Raw genomic sequence first — 10,138 nt, 5'->3', positions numbered from 1 at the left:
TCCTCCTCCTCCTCCTCCTCCTCCTCTTCTTCTTCTTCTTCTTCTTCTTCTTCTTCTTCTTCTTCTTCTTCTTCTTCTTCTTCCTCCTTATCATCATTCACTTTCACTTGAAACATGAGAGTTAACCTGATGAAGGTTCATTATACAAACTACAAAGCAGAAAAATTTAGTAGCAGTATCATGACTGTGGACCACAGGATGCACAATAGCTAATGCAGGTACAACCTCCTTTCCATAACCTCAATGATAGAGGGCTCACCCTGCATATGACCTTTCTCCTCTTTCTTTCTGGCTGAATGTGGCTGTGAACTAAACTCAAATCCTGAATGACGTACACAGTTTTCATAGCATAATTTTTGTAGTAGTCATGTAAAGAAACTGTTGTGCAACTTCTGATAAAAGTCTCACTTTAATTTTAAAATACTGAATCAATCATTTAATCGAAGAAATATATTTAATGGACATAGGGTTTTAAAACAGGATTAACTAGACTTGATAACAAATATAATACTAGGTTTGGGGACTTCCTTGTAAATACTGAAGAGATTTTTTTAATATTTATTTTCTTTTAAAATTGTGAGTATATATGTCTGTCTCTATGTGTATTGGTATACTCACATTAGAACTGGTGAGGCCCAAATAAGATGATTCCACTGGAGGTAGAGTTATAGGTGGTGAAAAGTCATCCAATATGTATTTTAGCTATGAACTTGGAGCCTCAACAAGAACACTGGGTGAGGTAAACTAAAATCTCTCTAGCCTTGCTGATGCATTTGAGAATAAAATGGAATATATAATCTAAGGTCTGTTTTGCATTGACTTAGGCCTTGTATGAGTTCTTTTACCTTGTGTTCAATTGGAATATTTGTGTATAATTACCAGAATTATTATTATTATTATTATTACTATTATTATTATTGTAAAGGGAATGTTATAACCTTTTACTTTTTTACCTCTTTCTGGTTAGGAAAAGGCAGCTAATAGGAAGAGTTATAAGAAAAAACAATAAAAACCCCCAATAATAAAAAAAAACAAACAAACAAACAAAAAAACCACAGACTCCAGTTCTAGAAATAGCACAGTATAATCATAGGAACCTATATAATATCCTGAGAACTATTCATAAAATATTTCCTCTGCTTCCTAATAAATATGAACCAAAGTTTTAAACCAAGCATTAGCTAATAAATCTCATGCTCAATGTAATGTACTAAATTATCATTACTTTTTTTTAGAACAATAAGAAACATATCTAAGATGTGAGCCTAATATATACTAGATTTAGCATTGAGATTCAAACCCTGCTCATCGAACTTCCAACCATGTGTTTGTAAGTACCCCAGAAGTCTTTCTACAATGCTACTGAAACCTTGATATGTATGCCTATTGTTTGGAAGTCAAGAAAAAAGTAATTTTGAGAGAATATTTTTTTCTAGAAATGATGGTCCAAGTTCACACAACTTAGATCACTTCATTACCCATAAAAATGATGGCCTTACATTGCGATCATTTTTACTAGAGCAGTCCCTGGCCTAAGGAATTATGAGAATAACCACACAAATAAATATTGCATATGGAGTAGGAAGTAGAGTTTTGTTCTAAAACACTTGTGTTCATATAGAGTTTTTAGAAAGCCTGTAGAACTGGGAAATAACAAGTCTCATAATATGAGTTTTCCATTTCATTAGATGTTCTCTGTCATTGGATTTTTGCTTCATATCATGAGGTTTTTAGGAATGTAAGAGTCTGCCTTTCAGATATTAAAAAAGAACCAGGTTAAGCCAGATGTTAATCAATATATGCCTGAATTTTAGAAATATAACATGGAGGTTAAAGACACTGAAAATCTTATATGTCACTTTACATGTCCTAATTCTTTAAAGAACTCTGAAAGTGAGTCTCAGTTAAAAATGTAAAACTGTAGTTCAATGAAAAAGTCCCCAAAGGCTGAAATAGTGTAAAAGACAGTATGAATGGGGTATGAGAAGGAGGGTACTGGGAATAAATAAAAGAGCTACTATTCGTCAGTTTCCAGAATGTAGAACTTGACGTAGAGTATGGGTAAGTTACTTTGTGAGTCTCATCCCTATGATTTTCAGTGTAAGAAAGGATCAGATTAAAGGTCACTGAAATGTTCTTACTAAAGAAGTGATATCCAAATTGTCACTATCAACAGATTCAATGACAGATATATCGACAGTAGCATTACATGATAAACTCCACAGTGCATTTTTGTAATCTTTAAGTAAAAGTAGGGTCACGTCCAGCTACTGAACAAGCCTTGCTGTGTAGCTAGGCTTGTGCCTGCTCACTCTTCATTTCTGATCCAAGTCGTCAAAGTTCATCCATTCTTATGCACAGCCTTTCTGCTGGGATCCAAGGGAAAAGGAGCAGCATTCAGTAAATGTTTGCAGTCAATCAGTCATGCTTTAGAAAACTAGCCAACATGTACACCCGTGATCCATCTGGGCAAAGGCTTTATCAGCTTTTAGACAGTAAATGAGTCACTCTGCAAAGCTCTTTCCAGACTAATGGTATCTCTAATTTCTCTATTAGATGGACTAGGGTATTAAGGAGTGAAATCTATGTTATTATGCTCCCAGAAATGAACTTCCCCCCAAGCATACATGAGTATAATAGCTGATAAAACCTTGAAAAATACAAGGTTAAAATTGTGTTTATCTGAACCACACCATCTGTATCCCCTAACAGCTTGAGCAGGAAGGATTTGTTCCTTAAGCATTATTAGTTTTGCTAAAAATCGCCCTTGTTTTCACTACCCCGAGGAAATAAATGGCATTGTAAAAATGAAACTGCGCTTATTATAACCTAACCTATGGGCCACTTTTTCAAAAGCAATTTGGTCATTTGACATCGTTTTCTTCCCAGTGAGACTAAATAGAAATATGTGGTCTTTTCTTATTCAATCCTGCTTGCCCTTTATGTCATCTTTTCTGCCATATCCTTATTTTTGGAGGAAGGGGTCAAGTCATTCAAAACATAATTGCTTTGAATTTTTAAAAAAAAATCTTCATAAATCTCTCCTGGATTTGTCTGTCAACTTTAATTTTTTACAATTTTATTATCTTATCATGCAAGAAATAAAAGTGAAGATTTTCTTCGAGAGATACTGGCTAAAAGATGTCTAAGAGCCTTCTATGTGGCCTAATACTTTACATATTAATGGCAACGCTGACCTCACAATTGCATTTTCCTGTACAAGAAGTGAGCAAAAGTTTTGATTCCTTTTTATTTATTTTTTTACAGGAAATGTTTTATTTTAATGAAATTAAGTGAAAGTAGTTTATGTATTTGTACATCTCTTCCTTCTCACTCCATCTCCTCATCTCTCTCTGTCTCTGTCTCTCCCCCTTCTCTTTGTGTGTGTGCATGCGTGTGTGTGTGTGTGTGTGTATTTGTGTGTGTGTGTGTGTGTGTGTGTGTGTGTGTGTGTGTGTGTATGTGTGTGTGATATAGTAATGTCCAAAGTACTGGTTCAATATATTTACAATAAAATTTGTAAAAATGAGCATTTGTTGAAGACAGACATATTTGAAAACTTTCTAGATTGATGCTTAATGAAATTACAAAATATCACAGGGTCTTAGCACCAACTAAAACAGAGTAGAATGTTATTATTTTAAGCTAATTTTTATTCTCAGAAATGCTACTGTGGTATCCTTTGAATATTGTGATTATATGCAAAGTCCTACATGCCTGGTAAAGTATGAAGAAGCAAATAGAAAAACTTCATGTGCCATATGAATACTACTGTATTCATCAGAAAAGTCATAAAGAACACTGCTAAGTTATATAGTTTGGCTGGTTATAAAGCACTGGTGCTATGGTGAAGGTTTCTTTACAGCCTTTACTAACATGAGAAATTACGACAGACATATTCTTGAGTGCTTTTACTTTGGCAACAAAAGAAATGATATTCTACCTTCAAATTCTGTTTACAAAGCAATAGATTGTTTATTAAATGCACAAGTGGCATTATTAGCAATGAATTAAATCCCTCAAATTTTCAAGCATACTCTTAATATTTGTCAGCTTACTTGGATGCTTGGTTATATGTAATTATACCCCCTGGCCCCAAGACAGACATCATAAAGCAGTATTATTTGTGGCAAGAAAGATACTGTGAAATATACATTATTAATAAAAACTTCAGATGCAATTTTAATCAGGAAGGTTTCATAAAAAAACTAGGTTAGATTGTCAAGTGTTCTAAATTTCTTTTTACCACTTCACTTGGGAGAAGAAGATTTAAATATACTTTAATTTTGTCACTCAAAGATATGAAAGTGGATAATTCTTACTAGCAGAGCAAAGTGTTTGATAATTTCTCCAAACATGTTGGATTGATTGTTAAGTAAAGTGATTTTCTCAAGATTAAGTAATATCAGATACCATTCAAGAAGGTTATATGCACTATAGAGATATATTATTTAAATAGATAATTTCTGTCAAGGAAATAATATGTCTGAATTACTCTCATTCACACACATGCGCATGCACATGCATGAACACACAGATTTTAATGGATGTCACTTTCTCTGGCAATACTCTTAACAAGCATAAAAGACCCTCTAATAAACACCCCACTACTAGGCATGAGAACCTCCTGTCCAAGGTGCCATGGTATTAGTCCAACAGATTCCTAAACCTATAGACCAATTGTTGTTGCCCTTGGTGGCTTCTAAGAGACTGAAGGTACATCCTTATTTCTAAAGACACTACACAATTCAAAGACAAAACTCAGACAGACTTGGAGATTTGAACTGAATCTAACTTGAAGGACTCCTTTCTTTGATCTGGCTTCCATAATATTGATCTTATTTCCATAAAGGAAATAAGAAGCCCTAAACTGAAAGGAAGTCTACGAACTAAAGCAATGACCACTATGGCAAAATATACCTAAAATTGCCATAGTGGTGCCCAGGTTTTTCTGGTAACTAACAGCTCTGTAATTGGACTGAAGGCATACTTAATTGGAGAGAAGCTATGCCTCATATTAGAAATCTAGACATCCATTTGAGAAAGTGTGACCATTGATATTAGATGAGATCTTACTACTGCTGCCACCTTATGTGACCTGCATAATTCTTAACTACACTTCAAAATGTATCCTTATACTGAATGATAACTATAGCTTTTGTCCCTCATCAACAAAGGTTTTCTTTCTAGAAAATGGAGACCATTACAGAAAAATCATAACTCCATGTGATTCAGAGATTAATGTTTGATTCATGTCATCAATATGGCTGCCTGAACCAAGCAATGACCCTATCAGTATTCAATATATATACCTAGAAGCAAGAAATTTTACCTACACAGTAAAAAAAAAAATTACAAGAGATTAATGAGTGATAAGAGGGAAAATTAGTCTTCCCTGGGAATGAACCCCCTAACTACCTGTCCAGTACAATGTGGTCAGACATTAATTTGTATATTCCAAACCACACTAAATGAGCTGAACAGGCTATATTTTGTGTGTGTGTGTGTGTGTGTGTGTGTGTGTGTGTATGTGTGTGTGTGTGTATGTGTGTGTGTGTGTGTGTGTGTGTGTGTGTGTGCAAAACAATAATTTACTGAAAAAAAAAAAAGGAGGTCATCACTTTGAGAAGGAGTTGATCAACAGGTTGAAGGGAAGGAACATGGGGAGGTCTTTGATGGGAGAAATTGAAGGGGAAGAGATGTAAATGTATTCTAGTTAAAAAATAATTTAGAATACAAATAAAATAGAAAAAGTTCAAGATTAACTTTCCTATCATAGGGAAAGTAGAGAAATAGTCACTTTATATCACTAGAAAATAGTTCTTATAAAATAAAAAAAATACTTATAGAAATATCAATTAAAGAGAAAGAGGCAGGTAAATATATAGAGATCCTAGTATCATCATTCTAAACACTACAACAATGTGATTTGCAGAATGTGTTATTGTCTTCTTTCATTCTTCTTTCCATAATAATATGATTGAAAAATGTATTATTCCTCCCTCTCCCACATGCTCACCACTGGTGGCAAATCTTGGCTTTCCAACATGAATCCTTCTTGAATCAACTAAAACCAAAGATCTGAACAATGATGGGAGGGATTAATCTAATTCTGGGCCACAGTGGCAGCCCACATAAAAGAACATGATAGAAGGAATCTTTTGCTTTTTGTCTGCTTTCCCTCACTCTTGCTACCAAGATAATGTATCCTGCTATTGAGTCATTCCAATTGGATTAAAACCTATTTCTATGGAATTCTAATGTAGGTGGATACCAGCCATTACCTTCAACCCCATGGACTGAACAACTACTAGATTTTTGGCTTTTTCTTTTGCAGACAGTAACTATCATTCTAGTGACACCACAGCCTGAAAGCTACACTCATGAATCTACCTTTAATATATACACAATGATTCTATCCATTCTGACTTCTGGAGAACCTGGACTTACAGCTAACCCATCAAGTAAGTTGGTTAAAAAACAAAACAAACAAACAAACAAAAACCTTTAATATAATGGTCAGATTACAAAGTATAATAGGGAGAATAATATGACACTATGTGTCTTCATTTATATGTTCAATGAAGGTGTATCATCTCCTAATATCCACATGATTGAGAGAAAACAACCCCTTGATATGACTCCTTATAACGCTATTTTCTCCAAGAGATAGTTGTGAATGTAAAACAAAGGAAATGTTTGTATATTTTAGTTGTATATTTTTAAATTTTTTTCTTAGAAACTTACTTTTAAACAAGTCAGTGACCCAGTGGTTGAAGAAAACTGTTAAAATTTACTATTACTCCAAATGGCAACAAAATGCAAGATATGGTTGCTACAGTCTAAAGACCAGTGAGTGTCAGTAGGTCTCTGCATACCGTAAATTCTATTCATTCCAATTCTCAAGTGTAAAATGAAAAAGTTCAAGGCAACACTGAGCTCCTGATCTTTTGCTTGCCAGTGAGTGAAGTTAAGTGTTAGACAGGAAAAAGCTTAATCAGTGGCCTGTGTCATTCCAAGGAAAATACAACCTTATCTAAAAGGCACATATATAATTAAAGGCACTGACCACCAGAGACAGATGTTGACTCATCTGAGTGTAGAGAGAAAGCGGATTGTAGATAAAATCCTGCCTGAACCTCCTCATCTGTATTCTGTCTTCGTAGTGTTCTCCACTGTGATTCTGAGCTTTTGATTTAGAATAGAAAGTCTGAAGCTGAAGCTCAATAATAAGTATTTACTGTATATATGCACATTGGGGTAAACAGAGCATCATGAAAATAATAATAATAATAATAATAATAATAATAATAATAATCAAAGCAACCAATAACTAACCTCAATAATTCAAGTGTTTTGTTGAAGTATCTTATATGCATAACTGGTCTTAAAAGACACTAAAGAATTATGCCATAGATACCCATGTATGCATCTGTGCATCTGTTGGAGATATGCAAAATATGTGGTGTGGAAGAAGTAGTATCTAGTAGAACACTTGTAAATCTGAAACAGTGTTTATCGTTGAAAGGCAGGAACATCAATTCCCTATATTGAGATATGATGTACAGAACATGGTAATTAACCTACTCAAGGTGAATCCACTGGCACTCATTTAGATTTCGTTAGCTAAATCCAATGTAGCAGAGGGTATACATGTACTTGTAGAGTAGTGTATAACGGATCTGAATTCATATTGAAGACTTCTATTTGGAAGAAACACAGATATGGTATTAGAAAGAAAAACTGTCTTGAAAGGACTGAATTTTTCATAATTTTTGTTTCTTTGGTTTGCTTATCTCATATATAGCATACTAGGACACAATTTCCTCCTTAAATAACTTATAGACACCACAATAGACACTTTGCTCTTCAAATAATGAAGAAAAAACTTAGAAAAATTTTAGAGTTTATAAAATGAAAAGACAGTATTCTTTATATCCCAGCTTCCTTTCTAACTATATATTCATTGAGAAACTGCAGAGTCCATTTTCATCATTATATCTATTACAAAATGAAAGAAAACATGACATTTCCATAGTAACATTACTGGGTTGAGAGGTTCTGAGATCAGTTGGGGGAGGGGGAAACATGTATAGAACTTATAGTATAATAAATAAATCACCTGAAAACATTTCAAAATTTGCATTCAACAATTTCTTGTTCTATTTTGAAAACCAGAACCACATGTTGTTTTAAACAAATTAAGCCATCTATATTTTTTTTTCATTTTTTTATTAGTGTAAAGTTGAATGTCATGAAATGCATTGTGAGAATATGTTTACGGTGATTTAATTTTCTTCTAAGGCCTCTCATTCAAAGATATGTTTTACATTCCTTTTCCTAATAGTTTATTTTTTTTCTTTTCATCTATATTTTCTATGTGATTTTGAGCACTTCAGAAGATTAGTATGGTGGCTGAGTATGGGTATAACTAGATGAAACATAGTTTCTGGTCTATCTTTAAGCACTATCTGTCAAAGTCTCACCACGGTTGCTATAGCCACAGATAAGTACTACAATTGTCAATTCCCTGCAGATATTTTGATTGGGTTCCTCCTGACTTGAAGGCACAGAAGGCCTCAAAGGTCAATGGGTTGAGAACTAAGGCCCAATAAGACTTGAAAGGTCTGTGAAATAAGAAATTGGTGGAAATCCTTCATTTTCCTGCTATTCAGCACAATCCTGCCTTCTACTGTGCTAAAGGCACCATCAGTTTGAGTAATGAGACGAACAGTCAACACAAGATTAATTACTCCAAGTCAAGTGTCTTTCAGATTAGAAGGAGCCTTAGATGGATTAACTACAAGTTTCACAGTATGTGGCATGGAAGCTTGGAGAACAAGTAGAAATAAATGTACTCAGCAGAAACCACACCAGACGCATTTCTTTGTCATATTAAAGCTAGATATAAATATCCATAACTATTAAATTTAAATGTTTCATCTTTGAATAAGAGACTTATGTCGGGAAATCATGGAACTATAGAATGTATTAAGTAGGAGTTCCAGTATGAGAATACAAGTTTGTGGGGAAACTTTAGTCCAGAGAATTAAGTAGCTTGCCTTTCACACATTTACTGTTTTGGATGAGTCTGTAAATGAGTCAAAGAAAAACCTGGAGATAAAAACATTTCATTTTTCTGTAAGTTTTATAAAATGGAATTCATTACATATTTATTGTTAAAAAATCACTTTACATATATTGTTTAAATTGATTTTACAAGAAAGTTATAGATAAATGTTTTTTACTGAAAGCATGTTTTTCATACAAAGTATTTTGATCACACATTATGCCTCCTCCAACTTCTCTCTGGTCCTCACTTCCTCTCCATTCACTCTCTCCTTTCACTCCCTTTAGGAAAAAAAAAAAAAAAAAAAAAAAAAAACAATTAGGCAAATAAAACACAGATACGAAAAAAAAAAAAAAACACATTATTTAACTATTAGGGAAGTATGGCACACACACACATGTATATGTATACATATACGTGTTCGTGTATGTGTATATGTATATATGTGCCAAGGGACAAACTCAAGTTATCATTCTTACGAAATATCTTTACATGCTGAGCCACCTATCCAGCTCTGTCTGATTTTGACAAGGAATCTAAATCTACAGCCTAAGCTGGCTTCAGCTTGCCTCAGCTTTCCAAGTGCTACAAATACTAACAGTCATCAATGTGCCCACATTGTTGTATGTCTTAATTTGCCATAATTATCACTTACTCTCTTTTAGATATAACTGTTCAGGTATCTCTCTTTCCAGTATCTTACTCGGTAGGGAAGAAATTTCTTCAAGGAGCCCAAAGTGTTTTGCCTAATGGATGGTTACACGATATTTCCAGGGAAGTAATATGGATGAATTAATATTCTACCAAACTAAATATACCAGAACCTCTACATAATAGGAAGCTAAGAGACTGTATTACTGCATTTGCTATTCAGATTGCATTTCTTAGAGTGTGTGAAAGCTGTACAGGAAATTGAAGTAGTTGTGGTATAATTCTTGTTAGCTGAAATGAATTGCCTGCTATTCCTTATGTCAGGAGCCAGAGTACCCAGTTGTCTCAAGAATTCTGGGGAATAAATAGCCACTATATTTTTTTCAAGTTTATGGATAATAGCTCTTTAGAAGGTAA

The sequence above is a fragment of the Mus pahari genome, chromosome 12 (genome assembly GCF_900095145.1).
Source record: "Mus pahari chromosome 12, PAHARI_EIJ_v1.1, whole genome shotgun sequence".
NCBI classification, from domain to species: domain Eukaryota; kingdom Metazoa; phylum Chordata; class Mammalia; order Rodentia; family Muridae; genus Mus; species Mus pahari.
This window is presented reverse-complemented; position numbering follows the sequence as displayed.